This window comes from Athene cunicularia, assembly GCF_003259725.1.
Source record: "Athene cunicularia isolate RWA chromosome 6 unlocalized genomic scaffold, athCun1 chr6_part2, whole genome shotgun sequence".
NCBI lineage: Eukaryota > Metazoa > Chordata > Aves > Strigiformes > Strigidae > Athene > Athene cunicularia.
Genome location: NW_020799106.1, coordinates 7,950,207 through 7,960,551, shown reverse-complemented (window position 1 = coordinate 7,960,551; position 10,345 = coordinate 7,950,207).

Below are 10,345 nucleotides of genomic sequence, written 5' to 3'. Positions count from 1 at the left end.
TGTATAAGAGACAGCAGCTATATTGGGGATTCTGGCCTAAAACACCTCAGTAAGGGAAGATAACAGGCAAAAATGAGGAAAGCCTTATATGTTCATAAACTATGCATTACCTATTTAAAATACTAATGTTGTGTTGTGCTAAAACCAAACTAAATTAAAGAAAATCATCATACATCTTCAACAAAGCGTAGTCTAACCAGTTTCATATCAAGAGCATTTATTTTACATGGAGTTCATGCTTTCATATTCCCTACCTCTTGCCAAAATGTACCACAAAAGCAAGTCAGAGAACAGAAGATTCTCTAAAGCATGTTTATTTTTCTTTTTGAAAAATCATTCAAAACAAGTTCACGGAATAGAAGTTGTCCCAGATACTTGACCTGCTACAGAATGAGCCAAGTCACATGTTAATCATGGTAGTCCACCAACCTTCACTAAAAACCAGAAAAACTACCTTATAACAGATAAAAGCATTAAGTCTAGCAGATATTTGAGAATATTTCTTGCAATCTAAGACAGGAGCAGACACAAGCCGTAAGAGACAGACCATCACCTGACAGGCTTGTTCATAAATTCCATCATATCATTTGAACTGGTTAAAAGAGAATAGATAGGTCACAGGTTCATACTACAGATCTTGCATGTTTTCACAGATTAAAATGATTCCATGAATGCTGTTCCATGTTTCTGCTCAGCCACGTAACACAGAACATAGCAAGACACTTATAGTTATCCAAAATATACAACTGATACATAAATACAGGCCCAACCTACAACTTGAGGCTATCAACAAAATGTCAGCACACTCCCGGTGCTGTAACTGGTCGTGATAAGCAACTAATGGATGTCACAACAGCAAAGGCTGCTGAAAGGCGGCACTGGAGGATGTACGTAGGACATACCGAGTTAAGCGTCATAGTATTCAAAGGTTCTACAAGCCAGATAAATACACATCAAATAATGACAAGAATGTAAATTCATCCTCCAGCATCGGTCCTCCCGCTCTTGCTGTTTATAGACTCCAGCAGAAGTGGTGAAGCTATAAAAGAACTCCCTCATTACCACCTGCTCAGCCTTCAGTATACTGCATATCTTCAAATGAGGAAGAAAAAAAAACCCACCCCAAGAACATACATATTGCCAAACTGGCTCTCACTGACATGTGCAACATTATTCTAACAAAACAGTCTTACCAAACAGTATGCAACTGTGCTCAGACCAAAGCCATAGGAAAGCAAGAGTCAGGCACAGTTACAGCTAAACTAGAAAAGCCGGTTTTATCTGCCATTTCATTATTTCTCACTGAAAATCTGGACATTCAATCTTTTTAAAATCACTGATCAGGTCAAACATTAGGAAAGTGAATAACTCGATTGTCACGACCCGCCACACTGCAACCCAAGATATTTTTCCACCCAGCAAACCCTCCTAGCTCAGATGAACCCCTTTGACTTGCTTCCATTTGGTTGCCTGTATTGGAAAAAACGTGGGGGTTTGGCAATCCTCGAGAGGAACAGATTACTGTCTCCTTTCAGCATTCAAAAGCGTAACAGACATCTGTGGCAGTGTTACAACCTGGAGAAAGACAGTTCCCCTAAATCTGAATACCTGCAAAAACACAAGGACAGCTAAGAAAGAAGGCTTTAAACAAAAGCTCGCACTTGGTTGAATACCCAGTCAGTTCCCCAGCAAGGCAGGAAAGCACACACAGAGGATGCAGGAGTACTTTCTAAATGAATGCGATTATTCAGCTATAAGCTCGTTTCTGCAACGAGGGCAAGGCAATACAGTAACCACTAAGGATTACAGCTCTGACCACTGCACCCACCGGTTCCTGAGTCACAAGCATTCACCATCTCATCCGCAGCTTTAAACTGCCAAGGACTTCCACATATGGCTACATTCATGGGGAAATGGGATTAAAAGAATCAGTTACTGACTTAATAACAGTGTTGACTTAGTAGTTGCATTAATCATCTTGTTGACTTCAGTGGGTCTCAAAATACTGCACCACACCGAATAGGGACTCTCTCATTCTACACCTTTCACTGACTTGACTGCTCAAGAACAGCACGCTCAAAGCTCTAAACCACGATTCAACGATAAATACACTTTATTAGACTTAGAAGTTTTCATATACAGTTAAACTCTCATCAGAAAAATCAGAGGCATGTGATGAAATGAACAGACTGATTTCCATATCAACCTCATTCAGAAATGCTACAGCAATTTCCCTCATGAACAGATAATGAAAACCTATAAAATCACATCTTAACCATGATAATTCATATCCCATTCTGTATTACTCCTTAAACATTCATCAGTCATTGCTCACCTTAAACAAATACAGATTAATGTCACTTTTCAAACAAATCCCATCTAGTTCCTCACAAATTATTTTTCTGTCAGTCTTCCTGACAAACAGGAGGATATATATGCAATGTAGCCAAAACCCCGGTGGACTTCCAAATATGTGATACAATTTTTCAAGTTATTCTCAAAGCACATTAATAGTTTGCACATTTGATAAAACTCTAAGACTAGCACACGGAGAACAAAGATTTGCTTTTTGCCTTTTACACGTTATATAAAAAGCCTCAGAAGTTCATTGCCATTAATAGACACTGAAACTTGAATCGATTATATCCAACACTTCTTAACATACCTCTAAGAGCCAAAACCTTTTCTACCCAAGACTTTCAGGTTTTTAACTTTGATGCTGGTAGACAAAAGTATGAAGACCAAAACAGTATAATACTGAAGAGATGAATGAAAAGATACAGAAGTCATGTGGCATGGATGGAAGGAGAGCAGTGAACATCATCATTAGTTAGGCAAGAGTTTTAATTTAAGTGTAGAAAGAAGATGGGAAAGCAAAAGCAGAGCTGTATAGTGGGGTTTGTTTAGTTTGAATTTGTAAGTCCACGTGCAGGCCAGATGATATCGGGGCAACACTAGTACCTTCCTCACTGACTTGGGTGAGGGGAAAGGTAACACTCTCAGCACGTTTAAAGACCACATCAAATAAGGGGAATGGTTGATACACTAAAGAGCAAGGCTGTCACCTTCCAGTAGGGCACACCAACAGGCAAGTGAGCAGCTCAGGAGGTTCAAATTCAGATGTGCTTACAACCACATGCTGTGCTTCAGTAACAAAGGCAAAACTGCTTCCCCTGCCTGAGGGGTTTTTGCCTCCTGAGGCCACACCTGGAACAGCACAGTTCAGTTCCGCACACCCACAGTACAACGGAAAAGTCAAATCAGAAAGAGCCCAGAAGGTCCACCAGGGCAGAGATCTAGAGCTAGATTTGAGAGGCTACAGCAGAGTTACATATAAAGGGAGGCCAGCAGCTGTTCAGCTTGGAGAAGAGACTGCTACAGGATCCAATCCATCTCCTACTACCTGAAGAGAAACCACAGACAAGATGTAGCCAAACTCTTCTGGGGGTTGCACAGCAAAACCTCAAGACACAAATTGTTTGCACAGAATTCTCATTGGCACAAAATAAAGTGGAAAAATTACCATGAGAACTGTGTAGCACCAGAAAAAGGAAGCCCAAAGGAACATTCAAATGTCTATCGTCATAGATTTTTCAGAGTACACCCAGACAAAGACCTAAGTAATCTGTTGTAGCATTGAATCTAGCTGTGATCCAAGTAGGTTAAAGTTGCCAACCCACTGAGGTCCCCTGCAATAAAATCTCAACAACTGTTTTGGTTTACTGCTGGTTAACATTCATAGGGATAACTTGCAAAATTTGACCCCCTTCCTACTTACCACTGACAAACCCATGATTAAGTTTCATTTAAAATAACATCCTTCAAGATGATCAAATTCCCCATTCTAAAAGTTCCTAATGTAAATATCCCCAACAAGTTTGTACTCCAACACCTACACATGGCAAGTAACATCACCACCCATCTATGAACACCACTTCTTTTTACCTAACAAGGTGTGATATTTATTTCATTGCCTATCAGAAACTTAGCCCCACCTGAATGTCCTCATTAGATGCAATTTCAGCTAAATTGTCTATGTAACTTTTAAAAACAGTAACACTCCCCTGATACTTGGATTTATCCCAATGCTTTTTAAACTTTTAATAATCTGCCTGTACCTTTTACTTCAGTTTTCATTCCCTCTACCATTCAAATGGTTACACTGCTACTGATCTCTCATAACATCATTCAAATGCTGTGTCCCACACTCAACAGCCACAGCTTCCACACCCTGCCTGGCAGTTAAAGGAAAAGGAAACCCAATTTCATAAGCCCATTTTGAAGAGGGAGTATCTACGTTCCTACATTGAATCACCTGAGGAGAGGATGTACACCTGCCATCAACACTTGCTAACTCCATCCCAGTGGGTCACTCATGCAGTTCTTAAACCCTGGACTTTTGTTGGCATTACTTAGTCAGAAACTTGCAAGAAATCCCACACGTGTATTTTGTAAAGAACTTAATTTTACCAAGCAGTGCCAAAACAGGCAACACTGCTACTAGTTCTAACAGGGAGGACTCCTCATCAGTTCTTGTTAACATGTTTAAATCTGTAAGTAAATTCATTTACTCTTCCTATACAAAATTAATGTTCAGTCTAAGGCAATGGAGGACCTAGATTTTTAGAGGTCTGCTAATACTTATTCCCACAGAAGCAGCGTTCCTTGGCACTCCTGGTTATGCCTGAATGGTATATAATTCCTTAAGGCCTCACACAGACTGGCACAATCTTGTTCCCTTTGGAAAAAACAAGATACATAAAACTTCAGGTTATTTAGTTGACTTAAATTTTCTCATGAGAAAAGCAACTTGAAATTTTTAATAAAGACTTGACTTAGCCAAAAGATTTGCTACCAACAGTTGTTTAGACTTCTGTCTCTAGGAAAATCCAGATAATCACGCCTACACAATTTTGCTGAAGAGATGAATGTAGAATTTTTAATACTGACCTATTTGTTAGCTTGAAAACCAAAAATAAGACTGACTTGGTAAACAAGAGGGAGGAATTTCATTTTAGATCAGATACTGAGGGTTTTGAAACGAAAATTACTAAACAACATATGTTTATCTGTTTATCAATGGAGGACTTTGTACTTCTGGAAGAGCTATAGATGATATTTCCTACTGCACATTCAGGAAACATCAATCAAGTGTGAGGAAGAAAGATGGGAACAAGGCAAAGTTTTTCCTCCCACAACCCTTCCATATGCATAGGCTCACTGGGAAGAAGATTCTTTAGCCAAAATTACTAGATGTATGCTAGAAAAAAAAAATTGTAAATGAGCAACAACAGAAGCACAATATTCACCCAGTTGGTAAACAATAATTAAAAGGTGACTGTTATGTTAGTAAGCCAAGACCAACTGCCTCCGTGGAAACAGAGACACAGCTTCAGTCATGGCAATCCCCAGTAGAAGCCCCAAACTTTGTTAGCCACATGTATAGTACACATATATTAATTTAAACTCCTTGTCCTTTCACTAGGAAGTACAGCTCCCAACGTAAGTTACAAGAGAAAGCACCAACTTTTACTCAAAACTTCACCCAAAACCAATTCTGAAAGCAGCCCTACAGCCTACCCCATACAGAGGGCACAGCTGGGGATCTACAGCATGTGCTCAGGGACCCGTCCGTCTACCTTCCCACACTCAGCATGGTCTGGACATCAGCTTCCCGTTATTAGAAACTGGATATAATTCTCTGTTCCACCCTAGCAGACAGGATGCACATCCAGGTTTCAGCATTTTTTTTTTAACACCATACCCAGCACACTATCACACACAATCCAATTAGCAAATAGGAAGTAGTGTGGAACTGCCTTTATTTACTTTATCCAACCACTTGCATGTTTGAAAAAGCTATTCTTGTCCCCTGCCCTGCCAATATAAAAGGCTTATTCTGATCTAAGTAGATACATAACTACCAAGATGGCAAGTGTTGGCTTTAAAGCTTCCAAATGTTTTCTCCCAAATTTGGAATTTTTCATGAACTTATTACTAATGTATACACAAAGATAAGAGGCACTGAAAATATCTATGCCATAGTTTTCAAGTTTTTTACCCTCTGAGGTCTGGAAAAATGCCAGAAGAGAAAACAAAGCTTGCAACGCAAAAACATTATTTTGCCCAGAGAAGTGGTAAATAGTACATTCTTTCTCTACAAAGAAATTCTAACTTCCCCAACTGTTGAGTATTCATAACACCCCAAGCACTGACCCAACACGTAAAGATGAGAGAACTTACAATGCCAGATAATTACAACACAACACATGATCTAACTTGGAAAACTAATTCAAGCAGAAGCCCACAACCCTCTAGGCAGAAATAACACGGATTACTCACCACACACTGCGTACTGAGAAAAGGGAAAACCAACGCAACACCAAGCGAGGGGGTGGTGTTCTCGTAGCCTTTTTGCTCTGCTCAGCCCATGCCCACCCCCATCCCCCAGAGTCATCAGTGGAGCAGAGCCCCTTCCACGGCTGCTCCTCATCAGGCTGTTGCCCATTCCCCATGCACCCAACAGGCACAGAGAGGGGTCAAAAGCTCTTGGCCCAGGTGGGACTCAGCCCTCCAAACCCACCAAGGTCAAGCTGCCATTTTCTACGTAGTTGGTTTTGCTTTGAGCAAAGCTGGTAGAGGAACAGAGAAATCCTGTTAGGAGAGAAAGAGAGACAAGGCATAACAGAAGGGACTGCATTGTGTTCCACCCCTTATAATTTGTATTTATTTTTTAAAACCAATTCCCTTGCTATATTAGCAAAATTCTTAATTGGTTCAATCTCTATCCTAACTGTTTGTGGGTTTTTTGGCCATAAAACCTTGAAACTTAGTAAGAAGAGGTTTACTAGACCTTACATGGAGAAAATACTCAGTTAAATGCTGCAGTGGTAGAAGAGGCATACAATTTTGGAAGCAATATAAGCTTCCTTCCTTGTAGGTGCTGGAAAAGAGGGATAACTTCCCCAGCTGGTAAGCAGTTCTGCCCTTCAAGCTTCCTGCACTTTTCTGAAGCATACACAAGTTGCCTACTTTCTGGAGCAGCAGCCACCCTAGCATAACCATGCAGTATACAAATCAAGCTCTAACCTTTGTGCTACCACAGCCACAAGTACAGATTTGATACCCAAAGATACTTCCTAAAGCACAATGCTAACAGTGTATTTCAAGAGGTGATTATTTTTTATTGCCATGCTGCAGAAGTAGACATGTCATCAGTTCAAGGAAAATCAACTGCTGACACAACGTCTGGAAAATACAGTTTGTATATTATGTACTATACATCTATATTTAGTAAACATTACTTTTTTTTTTTTCATTTAATACCATTAAATAACTATTCATTTCTGCTTATCCCTGGCAAGCCTATGGAGCTGCATAAAGAAACCCTGTACCAAAGCAGCCCGGTGTCCATCTGTTTGCACACTCCTGTAGTCAGGGATGCTCACTGACACCAGTCTGATTTATGGTGAGCTTCCTTCTTTCCAGCTCACACTTGCAACACGAACTACTCCACAATCCCAAAGGCAGTTTTAAAATCAGAACAAATAGCCAGCTTAACATCATAGGTCAAATATCCTTCAAGAGGTCCAAGAAGCTTGACATTTACTTCAGTACTGACTCAAGGTCACCACTCAAAGGGCAGAGATTCTTCGAAGCTAAATATTTACTTACAGAAAACCTGGGAGAATCCCCACAGCCGCCTCAGCCTTCCCTGAAAAGATGTTTTGCATCCAGAGAAGGAAAGGATTCATAAAGGTAAATCATCTGCCTGCACAGGAACTGCAGAAGTCGCTTCCTTTGAGGCCTCTCTGCCGGCGGCAACTACCAAACCAGCATGAAATAAGTTACACCAGCCTCTCCGGGCAGGGTCACCCTGCAGCTCCTGCCTCTTAACCCATGCTTACTCATCCCGACAGCCTGGACAACAGCCGGTTGGTCATTCTGCAGGCTTTTACTGACAGAGGAATATGCAAATGCCAGTTTTTGCTGATGAAAAGGAGATAGGAATGCCTTCACACCTTTAACTCAGAAGGGAGATCAGAACTGTCCTCCAAACTAAACATTAACTCTCCCCAAAGTGAAGAGATACAAATCCGAGCATACTATAACTGTAACCACAAAATTGGTGAGGTTGTGTACAGTCCAGCATTTCCAGCTTCATGAGGGATGCCTTAGAAAACAGTTCTTTGCCAGAAAATGCTTTCAAAGAAACCAGAAGAGGGCAAAAAATTCATGCTGGCCCTAAAACTCAGAAAATACAAGTAATTTTCCACTTGCTTGACTCTGGAAGTAAAAGAAACTCACAGCTAAACTTTCCACCGTACCAGTAGAGTCAAGGCATTTGATCTCATCTCCACATCAAACAACAAGAAAGCCAGAAATACTTGATGCTGGACCTCTGCTCAGTTCACTGCAAGTGATTTTTAGCAATACTGATGACATATCCATTTAAATCTTTATCACGGCAGTCTGCCAGATTACTGTTTTACTGACAGTAATTCTAAAAAAATCTTAATGCAAGTACAGTAAAACGAGATGTTTGGACGTACGCATCTTCAACTTTGCATTCCAAAAATCGGTTTCAACAAATTCTGAACAAGAACTGCCCCCAGAAGTTTTAGGTTCCCCCAAAACCTCCTAGTAGTGTTCAAACAGAGTGGAAGTAACAAGTATTGCCTAAAATTATCATTAGTGAAAGGTCTGAACAAGATGAGTCAACCAACAAATGCTCTAACACATAGCTGTTTTGGATTTGGGATTTTTTTTTTTTTGCTATTTCACATGCATTCTTTTACAACTTTTTGATAATTACTAATCAAAAGGTAATTTGTAGAAATGTAAGACTGGTAGTAACCAGCACACAAAGACAGATTATGGCTTGTGCTGGATTAAGTGGACATTTTATACCTCTATGTACTCTTCTTTGGGTTTGTGTTTTAGAAACTGTACTTGGTAGAAGACAGAAGACAAGGATGAGGACAGGAAGAGGTGCAAGTAAGACATTTATCATTGGAGGCTCTGGAGCATCAAGTCAGCACATTATATAAAATTAATCTTGCCAGCTACTGGTACTTAGCTTTTTCAGCAAAGGCAGTATTAGTCACAGTCAGTAGCTCTACAGAGAGGCACAGCATCTCAGAAACACCAGAACAAGTGCTAGAAAGAAAGGACTGATACACAAGGTGAGATTGTACCTCATTAGATACACACCCGTTGGAAGATACAATAGACAGCACACCAGTAACGGCAGCAGCAAGGGTACCTCCAGTATCACAGGGGCTGGAAGGAGCTCTTAGGAATCAAGAGAAATGGTACTCAGTTGGCTAAATGGGTCACAAGGAGCCTTCGGCAGCCTGTTTCAGAGATCCAAAGGCAATTTTCATTTAAGTAGCATCTTAAGAAGAAAAAAAAAAAAAAAATCCATATGCGATAGTTAGTTTTGTTCCACAAGAGGCAGGGAGATTCCTTATCTCATGACAGATGAAGCAAGGACTGCTCCTTTCAAAGGGAGGAGGTCCTGTAGTCCAAAGACAGTTCTGGACACTAGATTAGGACTACAAAAACTAATGCTAGCATTCATATAGCCCACACTACAATGTGAAGGTGTTTTTGATAAAACCTCTTGTCCTAGCAGCAGTATTTACAGCTGAGGAACTCCGGGTGTTTCCTATGCAAGTAATAAGAAAAAAGAAACAATCAGCTTTAGTGGGAAGGGAAAAGTGTCACATTGCTTTGTCACATGTTTCATTTAACTTTATTAATATTCTAAATTCTACATGAATATTACTTAAAAGCTGTTCTATAAAGCAAATATTTTTATGAACACCAGCTAAACCCAACAAAAAAAGCAGATCATTTGCACTGTCACTCTAGTGATGGAGGGCATCACAAAAGCACCCCTTCCCATTTCATCTCTTCAGGACACGAGGGTTAATATATCATGTTCAACCTTCGAGCTTTATAGCTCATTCCTAAGTACTGTGGAGAGGGAAAGATAATTAATGGCTGGTTCAGAGCTGTGGGTAGAAAGGGAGCAAGTGTCTAGTCACAGACTGGTTATTTTTCTCCTATTAGATTATTTACCTGCAAAAGCTGCATCACAGTTAAGCCGACTAACAGCAATTATAACTGCTAAAAACTAAGGCTTTTTGTTGGGTCACGTGTAAGGTTATGGTCTTTTAGACTCTTATTCAAAGTGCAACTAATAGTCCTACAATAAACTGATCGTCTTATTCTCACAGTAAGGATGAGGAAAAGTCCCCCTATTGTTAGATAAAAGTACAGGGAAAAAAAAAAGTGTTTATCACTGCGAGTACACTATTAAGCAAGGGGGGGGGGGGGA